This window comes from Ursus maritimus, unplaced genomic scaffold (assembly GCF_017311325.1).
Source record: "Ursus maritimus isolate PB19 unplaced genomic scaffold, ASM1731132v1 scaffold_2, whole genome shotgun sequence".
NCBI lineage: Eukaryota > Metazoa > Chordata > Mammalia > Carnivora > Ursidae > Ursus > Ursus maritimus.
This window is the reverse complement of record NW_024424452.1, coordinates 36,005,878-36,030,842: the sequence shown is the minus strand read 5'-3', so window position 1 is coordinate 36,030,842 and position 24,965 is coordinate 36,005,878. Positions and strand designations below refer to the sequence as shown.

Below are 24,965 nucleotides of genomic sequence, written 5' to 3'. Positions count from 1 at the left end.
AAAAAGGGCCACTTTTCTCCACCCTCTCTCACTTCAGCAGGAGCTGTCCAAACTCAAGTGACTGGAATGGTGACCACCGCAAAGCCTGGGTCTTATGGGCATTATTTACACTGGCACCGTTTAGTGTGATTCAAAATTCAAAACTGAATGACCCAGTGACAGAAAGTGCAATCTCCTCGGCGGGAGTAGTCCAATTACCTATTTTTCCGGAGCTTCCAAGTGGACCTCCTCCACTCCCATTATTTTCCATCATCACACACTGTTTTCACAATCGCACATATCACAAATTACAATCATTTGTGATAACATTTATTGAATGCTTACTGTATGCCAGGCACGGGTCTAATTGCTTTACAACTCTAACTCATGTAACCCTTACCACAATCCTATTCCTTAGTGTCTTCTGTCATCCCTCTACAGCAAGGAGTCAGGCACAAGAGCGAGGAACTGGCTTAACTTGAAACAACTTTTGAAGTGGCAGGGCTGGGATCAAATCCAAGAGGGTGGTCCTAGGGCATCAGCACCTACATTTTTATTCACTTATTATCTGTCCCCTACTAAGCTCAAAAGTTAAGGAGGGCACAGACCCATCTATTTTATTCCATATTCTCTTTGGCTGATTAGACACCTGATTTGTAAAATAAATAAATAAATAAATAAATGCTCGACATTTGTTCAATCACTCAACCGCAAAGACTTTGGTACAGTGGGAGAGGAGGCTGCAGTCAGCGCAGGGATCGGTGTCCGGGCGCCTGAATAGAGCCCGTGGGACATGGGAAGCTAGAGCAGATTCCACACTCCACACCTCACGGAGTCTCCACGGGGCCTGTGACGTTAGCCCGACAACAGCCCACCTCCTATACATGCTCGCTCAGTATTTGCCGAGGGAAGCAGCAAGTTTCCGGAGGGCTGGGGACTTGCGTCTAAGTCGCTTGGTACCCGCTGGGGCACCCGGCTCGCAGCAGGCGCGCAATGAATGAGTGGGCCGTGCGGGTTGGACCCTCCCGCTCCCCCGACCCGGTGACACACCGCAAGCGGGCGGGGGCTCGGGCTGGAGGAGGGCTGCCAACGACTCTGGCGGCTACAAAGCCAGGCGGCGGCTTCCGATCGCCAGCCTGACCCCCGGGCCGTGACCCCGTGGGTACCCGATCCCTCCTTACCCTTCCTCCCTCCAGGCGGCCCCCGCCCCCTCCACCCGAGCGCGGCTCCTGCCTCTACACCGCGGGCGAGAAAGGCTCTTCTCCCTCACCCCCGACAGCGAGAAACGCCCCAGGTGACTGGACCTCCTCTCCAGACTACAGACTTCTAGCCCTGAAGCCCGACTCCTCCTACCTCCGGGGCCGCCGAGGCACCTTCTCAACGGAGAGCCTTGCGCCCTACCAGCACACGCCTGCGGAGGACAGCGCCACCGCACTGCGGAGCGTCGAGTCCTCGCTTCCCGGTCGTGCTCCTGCGGCCCAGGCGCGCGGCTGAGCGCTTCCGGCCGGCTTCGAGGCGGGGCGCGGCTGAGAACGGCGCTCGAGGCACTGGTGGCTACAGGTGTGGGCAGCCCGCGAAGTCCGCTCAGTGTTGAGGAGCAGGCAGGGGTGAGTTTTAGGACACAGCTGCGGTATGCTTAGTTGCACTGCTCTGGGGTTCACCGCGGTTGAAATGTTTGTGGAAGTGCAGGGGACGGCTCGAACGCACCCCGGAGGAAGGAGGGTCTTGGAGACGCGGAGCGCGCAGCCGGTTCAGAGATGGGAGAACTTCCCTGGCCGAGGTGGAGCGGGTGTACGGAGGCGCCGGGAGGTCGGGTGGTGGTGGCCGCATGAGGGGAACAGCGGCCGGCTCTCGGCTTTGCCAGCTGCTGCGAGCTTCGGTCACGTGCAGCCAGAGGGGTCTCGCCTCGCTCCAGTTGAGGACCTCCTAGCTGCCGGTACCGGGGGTCGTCGGGAGACGCGGGCGCACCCGAGGAAGGATCTGGAGAGGCAAGACTGGAGGCCGAGGGAGCCATTGGGAGAAGGCTGTAATCCGCAGAAGTGAGCGTGGCCCAGAGTGGAAGTTGGAGGGGAAAGCATGGAGAGGTGCTTAGGCGTTCGGATTAAGATTGTAGCTTTCGGGCTTGAGCGTCTGGAGTGCAGTGTGCTTCCATTTACTGAAATAATGAACACCGGAGGAGTAGCTTTGGAAGGACAAGCGTACGTTCAGCTGGGTTTTCAAGACGTAACACCATTAAGATTCGCCCTATTAAAGTGTACAATTCAGTGGTTTTTCGTACATTCACAGGGTGCAGATACTCCTCCTTCCGCCTTCCCCTCTCCCCAGCACCCTGGCCCCAGCAAATCACTGTTCCTGTGGATTTACCTATGGTGTTCATTTTATATAAATGCCATTGTGCAATCTGTGGCCTTTTTTGGTCTGGCTTTTACTTAGCACAATGTCTTTAAGGTCCATCCATGTTGTAGCATGAATGGGTTCTTCACGTCTTTTAGTGGCTGAAAAATATTCCCTTGTCTGGATATTCCACATTCTCTTTATCCGTTTATCAGTTGGTGGGCTTTTTGGCTATTACGAATAATGCTGCTGTGAACAATGTTGTAGGAGTTGTAGGAGTTGCATGTTTTTAGTTCTCTTGGGTATATACCTAAGAATGTAATTGCTGGGTCATACTACATTTAGTTGCGAGTGTTGAGTTTCAAATGCTAATAGGACTCCCAAGAGCTTTTTCTGTATGGTTTTGGAAACGTAAGTTGCTTTGTAATATGGTTTCCAATATTAGTTCAGTAGACAGCACAAGAGTAGTGGCAACACAGTGGCATGTTTGGAGTGGAGTGTCTCATTTGTACTTGCAGGGTTTTCATTTACAGAGGTGACTGGGTGACCACATGGAGAGGCCAGTGCCATTGGAAGAATTTGTTATATTTCCAGATAGAAGAGGGTATGCCATGCCATGCTACATGGGGCCACAGGGAAGGTTTTGGTGGGGAGGCAGAGCAGGAGAGGGGAAAGCCTAGGTCAGAGCCTTCATTCCTTGAGAAAGGTAAGGCAATCCAGAGGAAACAGTTTAGGACTGGCAAGTTTTAATGATTCTGGTGGGCTTTGGGCTATAGCAGTGGTCTCTAGTTGCCTGATCCCTGGCCCTGGGATGATTTACGGGTAGAGAAAATACTGGTTTGGTCTGTGAGCATTAAAGGAGTTGATTGGTTTGGATGTGAGAGGCTGCTCCCAAGTAAGTTGATTACCATCTTTAGGAATTAGCTAGCCCTGGGAAGGGCAGTCTCTCCCCACCAACAAGGTTTTTTAAGATGTCAAAGCATCATAAGATACAGAAAATTTTAAAAATGTGATTAATACACATGGCTGGGTTGATATGAAGGCCAGTTGTACAGGTGGTGCTGATTTTTCTCTAGTTGGATTGGAAGTGCAGGGCCTGAGCCCAGTTTAGGACTCAGATCTCTTAGAGGCCTGGGGAAGAAAACTCTTCCCTGTGCAAAAAAATCTGGCCATATTATTCTTTTAAGGAAAATTAGCTAGTTGAAGTATATTTTAGAGAAGGGAGTGCTTTTTAGACCTTAGATTCTCAACTAAATTACTTGGGGAATATGTTAAGCTGGAAATGCTTGGATACCACTCTTTGAGCTGCTGAATAAATTTTGGGCAACCCTTCCAACCTGTATCTTTTGAAAGTTTCACAGGTGATTTCTGATGCTCTTTAGATTAGATACCGATGAGCACTATACTTAATTGATACCTGCTGATTGAATCCTGTAGGCTAAGTGTGAAAGAGATGACAAAAGCTGGGTGAGAGATTATTGGGTTTTAGAGTTAGACTTAGTTTCTCCCTTCAATGAACAAAGTTCTGGGGCAGCTTTATCTTTGGCCCAGGGTGAACCATGGGAGCTCCCTTGACCTGGACCCTGTTGTGACGCATCTTCAGCAGAAGCTCTGAGGTTCATACTATTCCGCTGGAATTAGGCGGGAGTAGCCTCATGTGATGAAGCTGAGGGGCGTGTCCAGAGACAATGTTACTACGTCCATGTTACTTCATTGGGAATTCCACATGTTGACTGCCAGCCTTTGTGGCAGAACTGCACTACTAAAACACTAAAGCCAGGCACATGAAGTAACATTTAATGTATTAAAAGGTTATGTTTAATAAAGCTTACAAAGTTTACCGGAAAGAGAAAATGCTTGCAGAAGTGTATGGAAAATTTTAGACACAGTGTAAGGAATGTTTTCAAAGCCCTTAGGAGTAGATCATTTTTGGGTCCAGAGAAAATAGGCAAAAGTTGAATATGCTGATTATCACTTCCTTACTCTCCTGGAATGTTTCCTTTTTGGAAACTTTGGGCATCTTCCACTGAGTTAATGTTTTCAACAGTTCTTTGGAAGAAGTGAAAGGCCCTTGTCCCAGGTCTGTGGTTTGGTTATAAATCACAAAACCAAAACCTGCCCAGCACCCTCTCATTTATCTTGGCAGGATTTGGGGAGAGAGCAGATTGAACAAGGGAGAATTGTCTGTTTCCGTAGTTCTTTGGTCATATAAACTTTCATTTACTGTTGTATAATCATGTTTCCTACACTGCTAAAATTGTTGAAATCAGATGGAAGGACTGTTTACATTTCAGAGTGTACAGAAGATATTCTGGTTTATGCTGTATTTCTCCCAGTCTACCACTGTTAACTTTTGTGTGATTTAGTTCTATTAATGTTGTTAGATGAGTTTAAGGGGAGATTCCATGCAGACGTACTGGCCTTAACTGCAAAACAGCATTTTGCCCAATAAAGTTGATAATGGCATTTGTAATTTTGCTGTTAAAATTAAGTCCTCTTTCACTTAATATTGTTAAAATGGGAGTACTGTCCCAAACGATCTGTAGATTCATTGTAATCCTTGTCAAAATCCCAATAGCCCCCCTCTTTTTTCCCCCCCAGAAATGGAAAAACTGATCTTAAAATTTGTGCGGAATTGTAAGGAACTGTAAATAGCCAAAATATTCTTGAAGAAGAACAAGGTTGGAAGGTGCACACTTCTAATTTCAAAACTTACTACAAAGCTACAGTAATCAAGACTGCACTACTGGCTTATGAATAGATATGTGTATATATATCAGTGGAATAGAGAGTCCAGAAATAAACCCACGTGTTCATGGGCAATTGGTTATTGACAAGAATGCCAAGGGACTCTTGACTGCTCAGTCATTTAAGCGTCTGACTTCAGCTCAGGTCATGATCTCGGGGTCCTGGCATCAAGCCCCGCATCAGGCTCCCTGCTCGGCGGGGAGCCTGCTTGTCCCTCTCCCTCTGCCTCTCCCGCTGCTTGTGCCCTCTCCTTCTTTCTCTTAAATAATCTTAAAAAAAAAAAAAAAAAAGTCAAGATCTTTCCTTGGGGAGAGAAGAATCTTTTGGATGAATGGTTCTGGGACAACAGAATATCCACATGCAAAAAAAAAATGAAGTTGGACCCTTTATATCATATACAAAAGTAAATTCAAAATGGGTTAAAGACCTAAGTGGGAGAACAAAAGCATAAAACTTTTAGGAGAAAATAAATAAATCATGACCTTGATTTGACCATGGATTCTAGATATGATAACAAAAGCACAAGCAAGGAACAAAAGACAAAAATAATTGGACTTAATAAAAATGTAAAATGTTTGTTTATCAAGGACCCTGTCAAGGGATGGGAAGGACAACCCCCACAGGGTGGGAAGGAACATTTGAAAGTTGTATCTGATAAGGGTCTAATATCCACAGTGTACAAAGAACTCTTACAACTCAGTAACAAAAAGATGATACTCACTTTGAAAATAGGCAAAGGACTTGAGTAGACATTTCTCCAAAGAAGAGATATGAATGGCCAACAAGTGCACGAAAAGATGCTCAACATCATCAGTCATTAGAGAAACGCAAATCAAAGCCACTGTGAGATACCACTTCACATCCCATAGGACAGCCTTGAGAAGGAAATTCAAAAACCCCATAAATCCCAGAAAATAAGTGTTGGGAAGGATCTGGAGAAATTGGAGGCCTCGTACATTGCTAGAGGTTCATAATGGTGCAGCTGCTGTGGAAAAACAGTTTGGTGGTTCCTCAGTAGGTTAAACATAGAATTACTATGACTCGGTAATTCTGTTCTTCAGTATTTGCCCAAAAGAATTGGGGAAAAAAAAAAAGTTTAATCAAAAACTTGGGCTCCTCCTAATAGCCACAGTAGATGCCCAACAGTAGATGAATGGATCAACAAAACATGGCATAGACCTGTGGTATATCCAGGGGAATGAATACATGTTACGATATGTGTTTGCTTATTTCTAATGATTATACTAATGGTATAATTAAGTTTTGGTTATATATGGTGCATGTATACACCGTATAAATGGTATAACCTTTTATTTTTAAAAGTTTGCCAGTTCTTTGATGAAACCAGAATCCTTTATCAGTTCTTAAGGGAAAACACTCAAGACTGAAGGCTGGTTCTTCACTTTAAACAATTTTTTTTTTAAAGATTTTACTCATTTGTCAGGAGAGAGAGCACCAGCAGGGGGAGCGGCAGGCAGGGGGAGAAGCAGCGCTCCGCTGAGGAAGGAGCCTGACGCAGGGCTCAATCCTAGGACCCTGGGATCATGACCTGAGCTGAAGACAGACGCTTAACTAACTGAGCCACCCAGGCATCCCTCACTTTAAACAATTTTTTGTGAAGCGTAATATACAATAAGAACATAAGTAGTATAAAGAATATTGATAAACAGAATATTGATAAACACAGGTGGATCTACTGTCCAGCCTAAGAAATAGAACATTATCTTCAGTATTTAAAAAAAAATATTTAAGTAATCTCTACACCCCATTCAGGACTTGAACTCATGATCCCAAGATCAAGAGTCACATGCTTTACTGACTGAGGCAGCCAGGTGCCCCTATCTTCAGTATATTTAAATTCAAATTTCCCTTTACTGCTTCAGTTAATACTTCATTGAGTCAGCAGATTGGTTATAAATATAAGGAAAATTCATAAGAGTGGCTTTCAGCAAATGTACATTTATCACATGTCATACTCATTTGTACACATCATTTATCACATCATTTAGTTACATTCATGTAACTGGGTAAAAGCATTTCAAGATTGGAAAGCTCCACATAGTTAAGTTTTTTTTTGTTGTTGTTGTTTTGTTTTGTTTTGTCTTAAGATTTATTGACTTGAGAGAGAGTATGTGCACAGGGTGGGTGTGGAGGGTGTGGGCAGAAGGAGAGAGAATCCCAAGCAGACTCTGCACTGAGTGTGGAGCCGGATACGGAGCTCGATTTCCTGACCCTGAAATCACGACCTGAGCTGAAACTGAGTCAGATGCTTACCAAACTGGGCCACTCAGGCACCCCATTAGTAAAGGAAACTTTTAATTTGGAACCTGAACGTGGCTGCAAATAAATACTGAGTTTTGTCTGTGGGAAGAAAAGAACATTTATGAGTTATATCCTAGGCACCTTCTTTGGCCTTTTCCATCCATCATCTTCCTTAATCCTCTGAAAAACTTTATGAGATAAATATTATTGCACTAATTTATTAATGAGGAAATTGGCCCATGGTAAATAATTTGCTCAAGGTCACAAAGCTAACAAAGCAGATCCAGGACTCCGCCCAGATGTGTCTAAATGCAAACTGACCACCTCACCCAATTATCTTCCTTCCCCAAATCCCAGGGAACCTGGAGTTTACATTTGGGGGATTGGCTGCTATTACATCTTTTCTCTAACCTTGATGGGAACTTCTAGTCCATTGACCCTATTGCCTTTTCTTCTCCCCATTTTTATGCAGCTTGTGGACCATTATGCCTGGAATATTCTTACCGGTACCCTGCCTTAGTCCCCTTAGTTTTAGTCTTGTCCATTGAAACAATAAATATGCCTTTTCTGTCTCTTAATCTACATGTTTCTCCTCAATCCTTTATTTTCCTTCTGTCTGCTGAGGGACATTGACAGGTTGATTTGTAGAGTCTTTCAGTTTGGATTTTGCTTATTAAATTTGCATTACAGCTCGACATGTTCTTCTGTCCTCTATAATTCCTCTAAATTTATAAGCTGGACCGAAGAGGCTTTATCAAGCTAGGATTTAATCCTTTGGCAAGATTATAGATAGTGTTGTATTCACTTGCTGGGAAGCATCTAATGTCGGGGTGTTGGCTTTTTAAAAAAGAACAGCCATCCGATGCTCAGTGGCTAGATCTGTTACTTCATTGGAGATTGCATGATTAGTGATACTCTAATTATAATTTTGTTTTCATATATTAGCTGGAGTCATTTTAGAAGGACAGACTTCCCCTTATGTACTGGTTGGTTAGTCTAAGCTGTAGGTCATATAGAAAAGGCAGGATAAATCTTTGATTCCTTTATCTAGTTTTCAAAGTAGTTCTCTTTCATCCTCAGAAGGTGACCACTTAGTTTTCTTTTTTTTTTTTTAAGATATTCTTTTTTTTTTTTTTTTAGATTATTTATTTTTGTGTGAGAGAGAGCTTGAGTGAGCACACAAGTGGGGGGAGGAGCAGAGGGAGAAGCAGACTCCTCACTGAGCAGGGAGCCCGATGTGGGACACAATCCCAGGACCCTCGGACCTGAGCCAAAGGCAGATGCTTAACTGAGCCACTCAGGCACCCGAGTTTTCTTTTAATATATCATCATCAGGGCGCCTGGGTGGGGCATGTGGTTGAGCCTCCCACTCTTGATATCAGCTCAGGTGGTGATTTTGGGGTGGTGGATCAGACCTGCATCAGGCTCCACACTCTGCGGCCAGTCTGTCTCTCCCTCTGCCTTTCCCCTCTGTGTGCACATGTTTTCTCTCTCTCAAATAAATAAATCTTGAAAATAAAGTATCATCAATTCATGGATTTTAATTATTCAGTGGGTTTCAATTCATTGAAGTTACTGTTCTTATTAAAGCCTGATTAATCCCATCTTTGGTCAGTGAGAGCCTCTAACTTGGCTCCTGAGTCCTTTTGACACAGTCCTAGCAGTCATTGAGAGTGTCCTTGGTATCTGGTGTAGGGGAAGCAAAATTTTACCTCTACCCTCTTAGGGTTCCATTGGCTGGGCCTGGGAGTTAAAAAGACATAAGACACATCAGGAGAAAGGCATACACAGTTTTTTAAAGATTTTATTTATTTGTTTGTTTGTTTGTTTGAGAGAGAGAGAGAGAGAGCAGGAGAGGGGGGAGGGTCAGAGGGAGAAGCAGATTCCGTGAAGAGTGGGGAGCCCGATGCAGGACTCGATCCTGGGACTCCAGGATCATGACCTGAGCCGAAGGCAGACGTTTAAGCGACTGAGCCACCCAGGTGCCCCAGGCATACACATTTTTGTAACACAAATTTTATTTTACTTTATTTTAAAACTTTTTATTAGTATGTGGGCATGAGCTGGGGAAGGGGCTGGGGAAGAAACAGACTCCCCGCTGAGCAGGGAGCTTGATGTGGGGCTCAATACCAGGACCCCGGGATCATGACCTGAGCCAAAGGCAGACGCATAACTTGACTGAGCCACCCAGGCGTCCCTGTAACACAAATTTTAAATGACATGGGAGCCTTCATGAGGAATGAAGACCCAAAGAAATGATGAAACTTACTTGCTTTTGTATTAGATTGAATGAAGAGACAGTTGTGAAAAAGTGACTAAAATATATGGTGAGGAAGATAAGGAACATCATTATTTTTAACAATATCTGTTTATAGAACTCTCTGTTTCAACTTTATCCTTGATGATAAGAATGTTACTCTCCTGATATGGAGAGGACTTCTCTTATATGGGAATTACATCTGCTTGAAGAAAAAGAAGGAAGGTCAGAGTGTTTTCCTTACATTTGCTGTTTTTAAGTATCTTTAACTCAAAATAGTATGCCAAAGCAGCTTATTTTGGGGTGGCACGTTCTGAACTCCTCCATTGGTATGTCAGGTTGTTTCAGGCTCATTTCCCGCACCCAGACTTGGAATCAGCAATTTCTCCAGGAAACGTGGGTTTCTTTTAGTGGGTGATGGTGTTTCAGAATCACAGTCTTGGTACTAGGAATGCTCTTTGGTACCAGATTGACTATTGTTTCCAGCCTTGCCAGTGATCAGAGCTAGGAAGTATATATATTTGAGAGAAAATATTGTGAGTTCCTATTATGTCTATTTTTTTAAAAAAGATTTTATTTATTTGTGAGAGAGAGAGAGAGAGAGTGAGCTGGAGAGCTGAAGCCAACTCCACACTGAGCCCAAGGCCTGACATGGGGCGAGATCTCACAACCCACAAGATCATGATCTAAGCCAAAACCAGGAGCTGAATGCTCAGCCACCTGAGCCACCCAGGTGCCCCCTTACTACTGTTTAAGTTCAGGACTGTAGGTTTTGTGTTTTTTTAAAAAGGTTTTATTTATTTGAGAGAGAGCGCATGCATGCACAAGCAAGGGGGAGGGACAAAGAGAGGGGGACAAGCAGACTACCTGCTGAGCCTGACCTAGGGCTTGATCCCAGAACCTGAGCCGAGGGCAGCTGCTTAACTGACTGAGCCACCCAGGTGCCCCCGTAGAACATTCTCATTAAAACCTTCTCTTTTGGGGTAGATCTTCAGCTCCGTGTTTGCATTTCCTGTATAATAGTTGTCTGTTTAGCGTTTCTAAACTTTACTGAGGCATCTGGCATTCACCTCCAGCAGCCAGTAATCGAGTTCCCTCTCTGCATTCAGGTCTTCCAATCCTAATCCTTCATCCTCCAGAGTGAAATCTGATTCTCTTCACACAGTCTGCTCACAGGATTCTTATCAGTAGTTTACATTCACCTCAGTTAAATACTGTTTTTACCTTTCCCAAAAATACATTTGGCTTTTCTCTTATGTAACAGAAGTGATTATAATGCTTTTATTGCCCTAACTGCACGTCTTATGGGAGAGTAGAACTTGATTTGTGCAGAACCTAGCATCATCCACAGTTTGTTGTCTCATAAATACTTGGGGTGTTGATAAGGAGTGGTGGGGGGAGGGTGGCAGCAGGAGAGGGAATGGTTATCCAGTGACCTCTTGCTGCTGCCCCTTTGTGAATGTGATGAGTGGCTGTGCAGTGAGCGCAGAGTAGTTCCAGGCCTTAGTTCTGCCCCTAGTCTGTGTAGGTGGCACTTAGGGGTGTGTGTGTGTTTCTTTTCTGTTGTTATAAACAATACTGCCATGAACATGCTTACCTCTGCCTCCTTGCTCACATGGGCCAGTGGGATTTTCACCCTTCATGGGCTGTTGCCCACTTGCTTGGAGAGCAGAGCAGGAGGACCCAGGAGGCTTTAGTGCTTCTAGCCTTGCTTCTTGAAAGGGACCTGGTGGTGCGTGATATATATTCCAGAGTGGAAGAGTGTGAGCACTGGCCTGCTGAGGGGCTGCTTATCCCTGATGAGCATAACTGAACTAACTCAGGACCTATTGATGCAGCTTATTTGAATTTGGAGAGAGTTCAGTGTTCTCAACTCCCCATACCTTCTGAGACCCAGAGGTAGAGGTCAGGAATCTCCTCTAACTGTTGCTTTCCTCCGTCCCCACCAGCCCAGGGCAATTGGACCCTCCTGAGAAGAAATGTCGTATCTCCCAGTAGCCCCGTATCCTGAAGTGCTGAAATGAATTTTCACCATTGATGTGTTTGTTCTGCAAGGTTCTCCACTTGTGGGGTCTGGAGCTGTGGTCAAAAACAAGAGTCATCTGCCATTGAGGTGTATGGCTAAGTGTCCCTTCTAAGATTGTACAGTAGGTGGTTGTGACTATTTTTATGAACCTATTGGGCTAAGCAAGGTCCCTATTAAGTATAACACAGAAAAGAAAGGGAAAGGATAGGTGAGAAGGAAAACAAAGGAGCCCCCAAAAGAGGTGTGGTTTAGGAGTCATCGAGTGCCACTGTCCGTGATGGCTTCAGCTATCCCTTGGTGGTCTCTGGGCCACAGGAAGCAATCCTGGACGTGGTACTCTTCACCTGAAATAACTCCTCTCAGCATTTGTTCCAGTAAATGGCAGACGTGCCCTGTAGCAGAACATGCCAGGTGAAGAGCTGTCAGCAGGCTAATCACAGTGCTCTTTGATCAGAGAAGGCTCTTCCGCCAAAGCTGTCACTTTGGTTTGGCCAGGTCTCCTGTGTGTGCTCAGAGAGTCTCAAACTGTCCCTTAGGCACACAGAACAGGGTAGGGGATAAATTAATAATCAGAAATGTTTAGAATATTTGCCCGCTGTGTTTAGTTCTTTCATTGAGAACATTTTCTGCAACAAGTGGTGTAAGGAAGGGAAGGTGTTTTTTGTGTTTATTCAGGCCAGCATGTATTCATGGAACCCCTATGTTTGTGAAAAGGTTGAGTGATCTGGCTTATGAAAGAACTGAAAACAAAGGTTTTATGTTGAATTTTTGGTCTTTGTACTTTATGATAAACTTGTGCAGAACTATTTAGTGTAGAAATCAGCTGAAGGTTAGCTAGATCCAGTTCTTCCTCAGGCGAGCCATTTTCCATAGATCCTGAGGAGGCTGTAACTCGATCTCTTAATAAATGTGACCTTTAATATCAGTACGACTGTAGACTACTTACATGAGGTAGTTGACTCTTACCAACAACACAAGTATCACGCCATATTGTAGTGTGATCCCATTTCAGTTTCATTACAGAACAGATCAGTATGAATTACAGAGGTGTTTGCTTTGTCTTCCCAACAGAATTGACCCTTGCTTATATGCCAGATATTGTCATGAGCAGGTTTTTTTTTTTTAAGATTTTATTTATTTATTTGACAGAGAGACAGCCAGTGAGAGAGGGAACTCAAGCAGGGGGAGTGGGAGAGGAAGAAGCAGGCTTCCAGCGGGGCATGGAGCCCGATGCGGGGCTCGATCCCAGAACGCTGGGATCACGCCCTGAGCCAAAGGCAGACGCTTAAGGACTGAGCAACCCAGGCGCCCCGAGTAGGCATCATTATAACTGACCATGACTTGGTTATTCTGGGTTCCAAGTTAATTGGGAACAAAACCAGCTACCCCATCTCAGCTTATTGGCTTGTGCTGAGACACTGTGTGTCATGTAACAGGGCTCACCTCCCTCTTCAGGGAGGACCCAAGTGCTACGTAGAGTATTTCTTAGACCTGCTAGCTATACGTGGGCTACATCTTATTCTTACTTGTTCCGGGATGAGGGGAACCACAACGCATCAGTGTAAATGTGCCCTTAGAGAACTCCCATGGGTTTGGAGGGCCACAGGATTCCCATAGGTGTGCCCCGAGCTTCAGCAGCCAGGATGGAAAGCCATTGCCCCATGGCCTCTGAGCCTCCATCTGTATTAAAATAGTTGAGTGGCTCTGTTGGGTCCGAGCACAAGCCCTTTCCCAGTGCTGGTCCTTGGATTATTTTGCATTATTTGCTGGGTTGGCCCGACCCATTTCAGTAGAGCCTCATCTTTCCAGGCCAACTCCCATCCTTTGCTTTCCTGCTGCAAGAAAACTTGGTCTAATCTGCTAATAGTTAAGAAATTGTTTTCTTATTGCTGCTCCTCATTGAAAGTGAATTCAGCTTGTCCCATGATGCCTAGATTGGCGCTTACCTCCCCTAAGGCCCATTTCTGTTTTGTGGGCCTGTGTTGTTTTATTCACCAGGCGTGTTGTTGCTACTGTGTACCAATGGCCTGAGTGCAGTTAGGATCCATAAATCTCTCCATAAACTAATCCTATTAAATTCTGGCTGCATTGAAGGAGTAGTTTCTGAAATCAGTGTTTGACATTTCTTCTGACTCCAGGACAGCTCTTCCCACCTTGTGTTATTTCCCTGTTCTCTCCTGTGAACTGGCTGGCCTGTGGTTTAGTCTATATTTTGAATCTGCTCCCAGCTGCCTTTTATCACAACCTCCACTGTTCTGGAGAGCCCCTTAGGGCTTGAACATCTTCACCTTCTGGTGTAAATGAAGTCAGGTCCTGAGGAGCAATTTTAGGAGCTGATGCTTTCTGGCCTGTTTCTATCCTAGGTAAAAATCTCTAAGCCAGAACTGGAGCTGGGTAGGCCAGTGGTAAGCTTTTCTCTGAGTGACACCCCACTCTCAGTGCTGGGCCGGAGTGGGGAGGGGAGGCAGCAGCCTGAGGTCCACTCAGCTTCTTGCTTGGATCTACCACCTCACAAGCTGAGACAAAGGTGATCAGGGCCCCAGTTCTCTCAGATCATCCTGCCCAAGGTAGAGCCTCCCTTCCATGAGTTAGGGGCTGGACAGAAGAAGGGAGTTCCCCCTTCTTTACCTCATTCACCTGAGACTTGGCTTCAGGAACAGGTTGCTGGGCCCAGATAAAACTCTGAGGTACTGCTCTTCCAGGGAAGATAGCCCCTCTGGCTGGGTGCTGTGTTCTTGATGGCAGTAGTCTGGAGAGGGAGTGGGGTCTCCACTTGCTGCTGAACTGAGTTGGGGGAGGAAAGGAGCAGTCTTGGTTCACATACCTCAGACTCATGCCTTTCTTACCAAATTTTGCATTTCCATGGGTGCTCTTAGTTGCTGTTCACCCTTAAGACCATTTCCAGACACTTTAGACGGTTGTGTTTTATGGCTTTCATCAGTTTTACTGGGGAGCAGGTGAGCATATCTCTTCCTGTTGTCATGCCAGAAGTCAATCTTACCCTCATTTTAGTTTTGAAAACTAATAGACTGTATTTTTAGAGCATATTTAAGTTTATTGAGAAACTGACCTGAAAGCACAGTTTCCATGTACTCCCTCCCCTCGCCCCCACTACATTTTCCTCTAGTTTTAATATCCCACGGGGGTTTGCTACTACATTTATTAGAGTTGATGAGCCAATATTGATGCATTAACTAAAGTCCAAGGGGCTCCTGGCTGGCTCAGTCGGTAGAGCGTGTGATTCTTGATCTCGGGGTTGTGAGTTTGAGCTCCATGTTGGGTGTAGAGATTGCTTAAAAAATTAAAAGTCCATAGTTTAGGTTAGGGTTCACTCTGGCTATTTTACAGTCTGTGGCTTTTGACAAATATATAATGATAATATTCCATCATAACAGTATCATACAGAGTACTTAAGAATGCCCTAAAACTCTCCTGTGCCCCACCTGTGCGTCCATCCCTGCTTCCTGGAGCCTCTGGCAACCGTTTACCGTCTCTCTGGTTTTGCCTTTCCCCACGTATATGGTTTGGATCATGTAGCATGTAGCCTTTTCACATTGGCTTCTTTCACTTAGCAATACGTGTTTAAGGTTCCTCAATTCATCTGTTTGTCCCTCCAACTTTGTGGACAGCAGTTTGGCCTGTGTCCTCCCCTCTCGTGGACCCAAGAACTGATTGTCAATCCTGTTTTCTACTACTTGGTAGGATGGGGTGGCAGTTTCCAAGCTCCTTGCGTGTGAAACTGTACACCAGAAATCCCATTGCCTAGTATACATTGGTTCCCCCTTATCTGTGGGGGATACATTTCAAGACCCCCAGTGGGTGTCTGAAATCACAGATAGTACTGAACCCTGTATATGCTGTTTTTTCATTTACAGACATACCTATGATAAAGTATAGAAAATAATTTGACTTTATAGGCAGGGGTTTGTTTCTGCGCTCTCTATTCCATTGGTCTATATGTCTGTAGGCTCGTTTTACACGGTTTGGTTACTGTAGCTTTGTACTAAGTTTCACAGTCGGGAAGTGTGAGACCTTTATCCTTCTTTTTCAAGATTGTTTTTGGGTATTTAGGGTCCCTTGAGATTCCATACAAATTTTCAGATAGTTTTTTCTGTTTCTATAAAAAGGATTATTGAGATTTTGGTGGGGAGTGCATGGATCTGTAGGTCACTTTGGGTAGTGGTAACATCTTAATATTAAGTCTTCAGTCCATGAAGACACAATGTCTTTGCATTTATATATGCCTTCTTTGATTCCTTTCTGCAGTGACTTGTACTTTTCATGTTCATATTTTGCCTCCTTAGTTTATTCCCAAGCATTTTACTCTTTTTGATGCTATTGTGAATGGGCTATTTGAGACTGCTATTTTAAAGCCTTTGTCTAGGGACGCCTGGGTGGCTCAGTTGGTTGAGGTCATGATTCCAGGGTCCTGAGATCGAGCCACACATCAGGCTCCCTGCTCTGCGGGGAGCCTGCTTCTCCCTCTCCCGTTCCACCTGCTTGTGCTCTCGCGCTCTCTCTCTCTCTCTCTGTGTCAAACAAATAAAAGCTTAAAAAAAAAGTCTTTGTCTAGTAAATCTGATGTTTGTGTTCCTCAGGAATGATTTTTGCCAATTTATTTTTTGAATAGGCCATATTTTCTTATTTCTTTGTGTACCTTTTTTTTGTTGAAAATTAGGTATTTGAAAAAGCAGCCACCTCTACCTGTCCTTGCAGACTGGCTTTGTGCTTAGGCAGTACCTTCACTGATTGGTGGACTTGATCTGAGCTCAGGGATCAGACCAAGGTGAAAGTTTAAGGTCTTCCCTGGGGCTGTGTTTTGCCTGAGTCTGTGTGTGACTTTTTCAGTTCCTCCATATACACAGCTGGTTTTTTGTTTTTGTTTTAGATTTTATTTATTTATTTATTTATTTATTTATTTATTTATTTATTGAGAAGTGGAGGGAGGGGTGTAGGGAGAGGGAGAGAGAATCCCAAGCAGACTCCACGGTGCAGGGCTTGATCTCATGACCCCAAGATCATGACCTGAGCCGAAATCAAAAGTGACACACCCAACTGACTGAGCCACCCATGTGTGACCCACAGCTGTTTTTTGAATCTTACCTTCCCAGAGTCTTGTCTCCAGCTTCTCTTTATGGCCTAGATTGTGTATCATATGTCTTCACTTACAAAGTGAGTAATGTTGAGGATCCTCACTGTTTCTAGTTTGCTGAGTTTTTTTTTCTTCATTGAATGGGTGTTGAGTTTTCTGAAATGTTTTCTTTTGCATCTATTAATATGATCACATTTTTTTCCTTTGGCCTGTTGTGATGATTTATCTTAATCGATTATTGAATGTTGAACAAGCCTTTCATACCTGGATAAATTCCACTGGGTCATGATATGTAATTCTTTTTATACATTATTTGGATTTGAATTGTTTATATATTCTGGAGGGTTTTTTTGTTATCTGTGTTCATGAGAGATATCAGTCTGTGGTTTTCCTTTCTTATAAAGACTGTCTGGTTTTGGCATTAAGGTAATGCTGACCTCACAGAATGACTAGGGAAGTACTCCCTCTACTCCTATCTTCTGAAAGAGACTATAGAGAATTGGTATAATTTCTTCTTAAATGTCTGGTAGAATTCACCATTGAATCCAAATGGGCCTGATAATTTCTGTTTTAGAAAGTTATGGTCGATTGAATTTCCTTATTAAATAGAGGACTACTCAGGTTCTCTGTTTCTGTGTGAATTTTGGCAGATGGTGCTTTCAGGGAATTGCTCCATTTCCTCTCAGTTATCAAATTTGTGAGCATAGAGGTGTGTGTAATATTCTTTCTTTATCCTTTTAATGTTCATGAGATCTGTAACCATGTCTCCTCTTTAATTTTGCATATTAATAGTGTGTGTCCTCTGGTTTTCTTAGTTAGCCTGGCTAGAGATTCTATTGATCTTTAAGCAGCTTTTGGTTTCTTGAATTTCTCTCTTGATTTCCTACTTTCAGTTTTACTGGTTTCTGCTCTAATTTTTATTATTTTTCTTCTGCGTATTTTGGAATTAATATTCTTTCTTTTCCTAAAGCGGAGGCTTTGGTTACTTTTTAGATCTTCGTTTCAAATACATGCATTCAATACTATAAATTTCCTTCTAGGCACTGCTTTCAGTGCGTCTCACAAATTTTGGTAAATTATATTTTCATTTTCATTTAATTCAAAATATTTCTTAATTTCTCTTGAAATTTCTTCTTTGACCTATGTATTATTTGGAAATGTATTGTTTAATATCCAAGTATTTGGGGATTTTCCAGCTATTTTTCTGTTGTCAATTTCTAGTTTAATTGTGGACTGATGGTAGACATTGCATGATTTTCATTCCTTTAAATTTCTTAAGATGTGTTTTATGGCCCAAACGTGGTCTGTGTTGGGGAATGTTCTATGGAAGCTTGAGAAGAATGCACATTCTGCTGTTGCCTGATAAAGTAGTATCTACGTGTCTTTTCTATCCAGTTGAATGATGGTGTTGATGGTGACCTGTGTGTTGAACATAGGTCAGCTGTGTTCTCACTGATTTTCTGCCTGTTGGATCTGTCCATTTCTGATAGAAGGGTAGTGAAGTCTGCAACTGTAGTGGTTTCATCTGTCTATTCTTGAAGTTCTATCAATTTTTCCAATGTGTATTTTGAAGCTCTGTTGTTAAATGCATACACATGAAGGATTATTTTGTCTTCTTGAAGAATTGATCCCTTTGTCGTTATGTAATGCCCCTCTTTATCTGTGATAATTTTCATTGTTCTGGAGTCTGTTCTGTCTGAAATTAATATAACTACTCCAGCCTTATTTTGGTTAGTGTTAGCATGGTGTGTATTTGTCCATCCTTTTAATCTGTATCTCTATATTTAAAGTGGCGCCTGGGGGGCCCAGTTGGTTAAGTGTCTAAATCTTGATTTAGGCTTAGATCATGATCTTGGTTGTGAGATCCAGTCCCACGTCAGGCTCTCTGCTGAGCATGTAGCTTGCTTGGGATTCTCTCTCTCTCCCTCCGTTAGTCCCTCCCCGCCCCCTGCTTGCGCTCTCTCTCTTAAAAAAAAAAAAAAAAAAAGTGGGTTTTTTGATGACCTCCTATGGTGAGTTGGATAGTGTTTTTTTTTCTTTTTTAAGATTTTATTTATTTATTTGACAGAGAGACAGTCAGTGAGAAAAGGAACACAAGCAGGGAGTGGGAGAGGAAGAAGCATGCTCCCAGCGGAGGGCAGGGAGCCTGATGAGGGGCTCGATCCCAGGACCCTGGGATCACGCCCTGAGCCAAAGGCAGATGCTTAACAACTGAGCCACCCAGGTGCGCCGATAGTGTTTTTTGATCCACTGATCTTGGGGGTCATGAGTTGAGCCCACAATCGAGAGTTTCATGCTCTTCCAACTGAGCCAACCAGGTGCCCTTGACAATCTCTGTCTTTTAAATGTCTTTTAGACTATTGACTTTTTATTTAATTAATTGATTTTTATTTAAATTTTAGGTAGTTAACATACAGTGCAATATTGGTTTCTGGAGTAGAATTCAGTGATTCCTCACTTACATGCAGCATCCAGTGCTCATCATAACAAGTGGCCTCCTTAATAGCCATCACGCTTCTAGCCCATCTCCCACCCACCTCCCTCCATCAACCCTCAGTTTGTTCTCTGTCATAAAGAGTCTCTTATGGCTTGTTTCCCTCTCTCCTTTTTTTCTTTTTCCCCTTCCCGTATGTTCATCTGTTTTCTTTCTTAAATCCACATATGCGTGAGATCATAAGGTATTTGTGTTTTTGACTGACTTATTTCACTTAGCGTAATACACTCTGGCTCCATCCATGTTGTTGCAGATGGCAAGATTTCATTTTTTGATGGCTGAGTAATACTCCATTGCATATATATACCACATCTTCTTTATCCATTCATCAGTTGGTGGGCATTTGGGCTCTCTCCATGGTTTGGCTATTTGTTGATAATCTGCTATAAACATCGGGATACACACACCCCTTCAAATATGTAATTTTGTATCCTTTGGGTACATACCCTGTAGTACAATTGCTGGATCAAGGGTCGTTCTATTTTCAGCTTTTGGGGGAACCTCCATACTGTTCTCCAGTGTGGCTGTACCAGTTTGCATTCCCATTAACGGTGCGAAAGCGTTCCGCTTTCTCCACATCCTCGCCAACACCTGTTATTTCTTGTGTTGTTAACTTTAGCCATTCTAACAGGCGTGAGGTGGTATCTTATTGTGGTTTTGATTGGTATTTCCCTGATGATGAGTGATGTTTAGCATCTTTCAAGTGTCTGTTAGCCATCTGGATGTCTTCTTTGGGAAAGTTCTATTCATGTCTTCTGCCCATTTCTCAACTGGGTTATTGGCTTTTTGGGTGTTGAATTTGATAAGTTCTTTGTAGATTTTGGATACTAACCCTTTATCAGATAATGTCATTTAAGTACCTTCTCCCATTCTACAGGCTACCTTTTAGTTTTGTTGATTGTTTCCTTCGCTGTGCAGAAGCTTTTTATCTTGATGATGTCCCAATAGTTCATTTCTGCTTTTGTTTTCCTTGCCTGTGGTGATGTGTCTAGTAAGAAGTTGCTACGATCGAGGTTAAAGAGGTTTCTGCCTGTGTTTTCCTCTGGGATTTCGATGGTTTCCTGTCTCACATTAAGGTCTTTCATCCATTTTTTATCAGGAAAGGATGCTGTATTTTATCAAATGCTTTTTATGCCTCTATTGATAGGATCATATGGTTCTTACCCTTTCTTTTATTAATATGGTATATCACATTGATTTATGAATATTGAAACCCCCCCCCCACAGACCAGGAGTAAATCTCACTCGTGGTAGATAATTCTTTGAATGTACTGTTGAACTCGATTTGCTAATATTTTATTGAGAAATTTTGCATCCATGTTCATCTGGGTATTGGCTTGTAATTCTCCTTTTTAGTGGGGTTTTGGTTTTGGAATCAGGTAATACTGGCTTTGTAGAATGAGTTTGGAAGTTTTCCTTCCATTTCTATTTTTTGGAACAGTTTGAGAAGAATGGGTATTAACTCTCCTGTAAGTGTCTAGTAGAGGGGTGCCTGGGTAGCTCAGTTAGTTGTGTCTGCCTTTGGCTAGGGTCATGGTCCCGAGGTCCCGGGATCAAGCCCCGTGTCAGGCTCTCCCTCCTCAGTGGGGAGTCTCCTTCTCCCTCTCTCTTTCTCTTTCTCTCTCAAATAAATAAATAAGGTCTTTTAAAAAAATGTCTGGTAGGATTCCCCCAGGGAAGCCATCTGGCCCAGGACTTTTATTTGTTGGGAGATTTTTGATTACTGATTCAGTTTCTTTGCTGGTTATGTGTCTGTTCAAATTTTCTATTTTTTCCTGTTTCAGTTTTGGTAGTTTATAAGCTTCTAGGAATTTGTCCATTTCTTCCAGGTTGCCCAGTTTGGGAGCATACAATTTTTCATAGTATTCTGTTATTTTTTTTAAAGATTTTATTTATTTGAGAGAGAGCAGGAGCACAAGGGGGGAGGATGTGCAGAGGGAGGGGGAGAAGCAGGCTCCCCACTGAGCAGGGAGCCCAACACCGGGCTTGATCTCAGGACCCCAAGATCATGACCTGAGCCAAAGGCAGATGCTTTACAGACTGAGCCACCCAGGGGCCCCCATAGTATTCCCTTATGACTGTATTTCTGTGGTGTTGGTTGTGATCTCTCTCATTAATGATTTTATCTATTTGGGTCCTTTCTCTTTTCTTTTTGATAAGTCTAGCTAGGGTGTTATCAATTTTATTAATTCTTTCAAAGAACCAGCTCTTAGTTTTGTTGGTCTGTTCTACTGGGATTTTTTATTTCTATATCATTTATTTCTGCTCTCATCTTTGTTATTTCCCTTCTTCTCCTGGCTTTAAGCTTTATTTGCTGTTCCTTTTCTAGCTACTTTAGGTGTAAGGTTAGGTTGTGTATTTGAGACTTTTCTTGCTAAGGAGGTAGGCCTGTGTTGCAGTATGCTTCCCTTTTAGGACTGCCTTTGCTGCATCCCAAAGGTTATGGACTGTCACATTTTCATTTGCTTCCATGTCTTTTTAAAATTCTTCTGTAATTTACTGGTTAACCCATTCATTCTTTGGTGGGATGTTCTTTAACCCCCATGTATTTGAGGTCTTTCCACATTTTTTCTTGTGGTTGACTTCCATTTTAATAGTTTTGTGTTCTAAAAATATGTATGTAGACCATTGACATTTAAAGTGTTTATGGATACAGTTGGATTAATAATTGCCATAATTGTTACTGTTTTTTATCTGTTGCCTTTAGTTTGGGTTTTGTATCTCACTCTTTTTCTGCTTTATCTGACTTTAATTGAACATTTATAGACTACATTTTCCCACTCTCTTAGCATATCAATTATACTTAAAAGGAAAAAACAACCCTTCTTTTTAAGTGTTTGCTCTTAAATTCACAGTATGTATGTACGACTTATCCAAGGGCTCTTCTAAATCCACTTTCAAATACTATACCCTGTCATGGTTAGTGCAGGTACCTTATGACAGAATGTCCCCAGTTCCTTCCTCCTGCCCCTTATGACATCATTATCATTCAGTTCACTTGTACAGAAGCTACAATTATTGTATACATTATTGAAATTATTATTTTGAGCAAACTGTTATGCATCAGGTCAATTAAGAATAAGAAAAGTAGGGGCGCCTGGGTGGCGCAGCCGTTGGGCGTCTGCCTTTGGCTCAGGGCGTGATCCCGGCATTCTGGGATCGAGCCCCACATCTGGCTTCTCCACTGGGAGCCTGCTTCTTCCTCTCCCACTCCCCCTGCTTGTGTTCCCTCTCTCACTGGCTGTCTCTATCTCTGTCAAATGAATAAATAAAATCTTAAAAAAAAAAATAAGAAGAGTAAAATATTTTACCCCCATTTATTCCTTTGCTAACACTCTTCTTTGTGTAGATTTGTGTTTCTGATCTGTGTCTGTCTCCTTTCTGAAGAAATTTTGTAACATTTTTTGATAGGTACGTCTATCCTGTGACAAATTCCCTTAATTTTTGTTCATCGTAGAGAGTCTTTTTTTCTCTTTAGCTTTTTTTTTTCTTCAGTACCTCAGGTATTTCCTCCACTCTCTTGCTTGAATGGTTTCTGATGGGAAGGCCAATATGCCGCTTATTCTTGCTTCTCTGTAGGTGAGGCTTCTCCCCCACTGCTTGCTTTTATGATTTTCTCTTTGTCTTTGATTTTCTGGCAAGCTTGAATATGGTATGGCTAGGTACAGATTTTTTATAATTTTTATATATATTTGGTGTTCTGTGGGCTTCTGTGGTTTGCCCTCTACTATTAATTTTGGAAAAGTCTTAGTCATTGTTGGATCACATATTTCTTCTGCTCCTTTCTCTCTTCTTCTGTTTCTGCTGCAGGTAGACTACATCTTAGATATTCTGTTCTGTCCTTTTCGTTCATTTTTCTTTTTGCTTTTCAGTTTTGAAAGTTGTATTGGCATTTCCTCCAGCTCATTGTTTCTTTCCTTGGCTGTGTCTAGAGTTTTGATGAGTCCATCAAAGTGTTCTTTATTTCTATTACGGTGTTGTTGTGGGTGTTTTTTGTTTTGTTTTGTTTTTGGTTGCCAGCATTTCCTTTTGATTCTTCCTTGGAATGTCTATCTCCCTGTTTATATTACCTGTCTTTGCATGTTGTCCACTTTTCCATTAGAGCTCTAGCATATTAATGATAGTTGCTTCATATTCCTTGTCTGATAATTTTAGCATCTCTGCCATATCTGGGTCGGGTTCTCTGCTTGCTTGGTCTCTTCAAGTCTGTTTGTTATTTTAGTATGCTTTGGGATTTTTTGAAAGCTAGACACAGTGTACTGGGTAAAGGGACTGGAGATAAATATGCCCTTGTGTGAGGTTTTATGTTTACCTAGCTAGGAGTTAGGCTGTGTTTACTGTTGGCTATATCAGTAGGTGTCAGAGCTTAAATTTCCTCTGGTGTCCTTGTTTTTGTCTCTTCTTTGTGTCTGAGTTTCCCTAAGGATTTCTTAAGTAAGGTCTGAAAAGTGCAGTTCTTTAGTTGTACGCCCCAGTTATTATACAGGAGCCCTGTTGATGTTATTAGAAATGATCTGAGCCTGGCTGGCTCAGTTGGTGGAGCGTACGACTCTTGATCTCAGAGTTACAGGTTCGAGCCCTATGTTGGATGTAGAGATGACTTAAAACTAAAATCTTAAAATTAAAAAAAAAAAGTGATCTCTTTGTGGTTCTGTGATTAGGTCTCAGTCTTTAAGTGAACCTGTGGCCCTGGCCTATGACCTTCACACGTGTTGTTTGGTTTTGGGTTTTGCTCCTCTTTTAGGTGAAACAGGAAGGTGGAGAGGACTGGAATTGGACATTTTCCTTCCCCTAGGTCTGATAGGTTTCGGTGAATCTCAGTAAGCTAGGCTCTGGTAAAAACAATTTCCCTTGAGGACAGGCCTCGTTAAGAAAAGAATGCTCTCGGTGTATCTCAAAGTGGCTCCTCTTCCCCTTCCCCTGCATGAAACCTAAGGGGTTTTGTTCTCTGATCTTCACTGTGAGAACGTGGCAGATAAAACTAACAGAAGTACGGGGATCCCCTAAGAATGGGCCCTCCCTAAGTTTTATTAATTTGTACTTGTCCGAATTGAACCTCTAGTGATTCATCACTTACACTTTGATTTTTCTTGCCCTGGTTTCTGCCCCACGCATCTGCTCCAGTAAGCTGTGATTTTCTCTGTTTGCCTGTTCCTCTGATTGTTTGGACAGTGTTTTATCCTGTGACTTCAGTTCTCTCATGGATCTAAAAAGAGTTGTTTTTCAATTTGTTTAGCTTTTTTATTTTAAGGACAGTAGTGACCGCTTCCAAACTCCTTACATGCCAGACTGGAAAATGAAAGTTCGTTGCTTTCATTTTTGAAAGATATTTTTGGTAGATTAAGAGAATACCTGGTGACACCTTTTTTTCCCTTTCTTTCAGTGTTTTAAAGATGTCATTCCATTGTCCTCCAGCTTATAGCAGAAATCACTTATTCTTACCTTTATACGTAATGTGCTTTTTTTTCATGTTTATAAACCGTTTATTCATTTCATTACAGTGGTCAAGTTCCCCGCTGAATGCACAGATAGAAGTGAGGTACCCTTGGCTTAATGCAGGAGCAAGCGGCTTACGTGGGACATACTGGGCGTCAGGCAAGGAGGAAACACCAAGGTTTCGGAGTCAGGCCCGGCCCAGAGCCAAGGGTGGACTCATGGCCCGACACCGACCGCTGCTTCCTTCTTACAGCTGGGCACCCTGCAGGGCGTGTCTTCAACATTACATCATTTCAGTGATGTCATGGGAACAGTTACTTTTTTTTTTTTTTTTTTT

The 24,965-nt window shown here is 42.8% G+C and overlaps 1 protein-coding gene across 7 annotated transcripts in view; it reads left to right on the top strand.

Annotated features, from left to right (window-relative positions):
- The window catches only part of DNASE1 (deoxyribonuclease 1), a 73,363-nt gene that overhangs the window by 838 nt on the left and 47,560 nt on the right, over window positions 1-24,965 (top strand). The gene's annotated exons all lie outside the window — the stretch shown is intronic.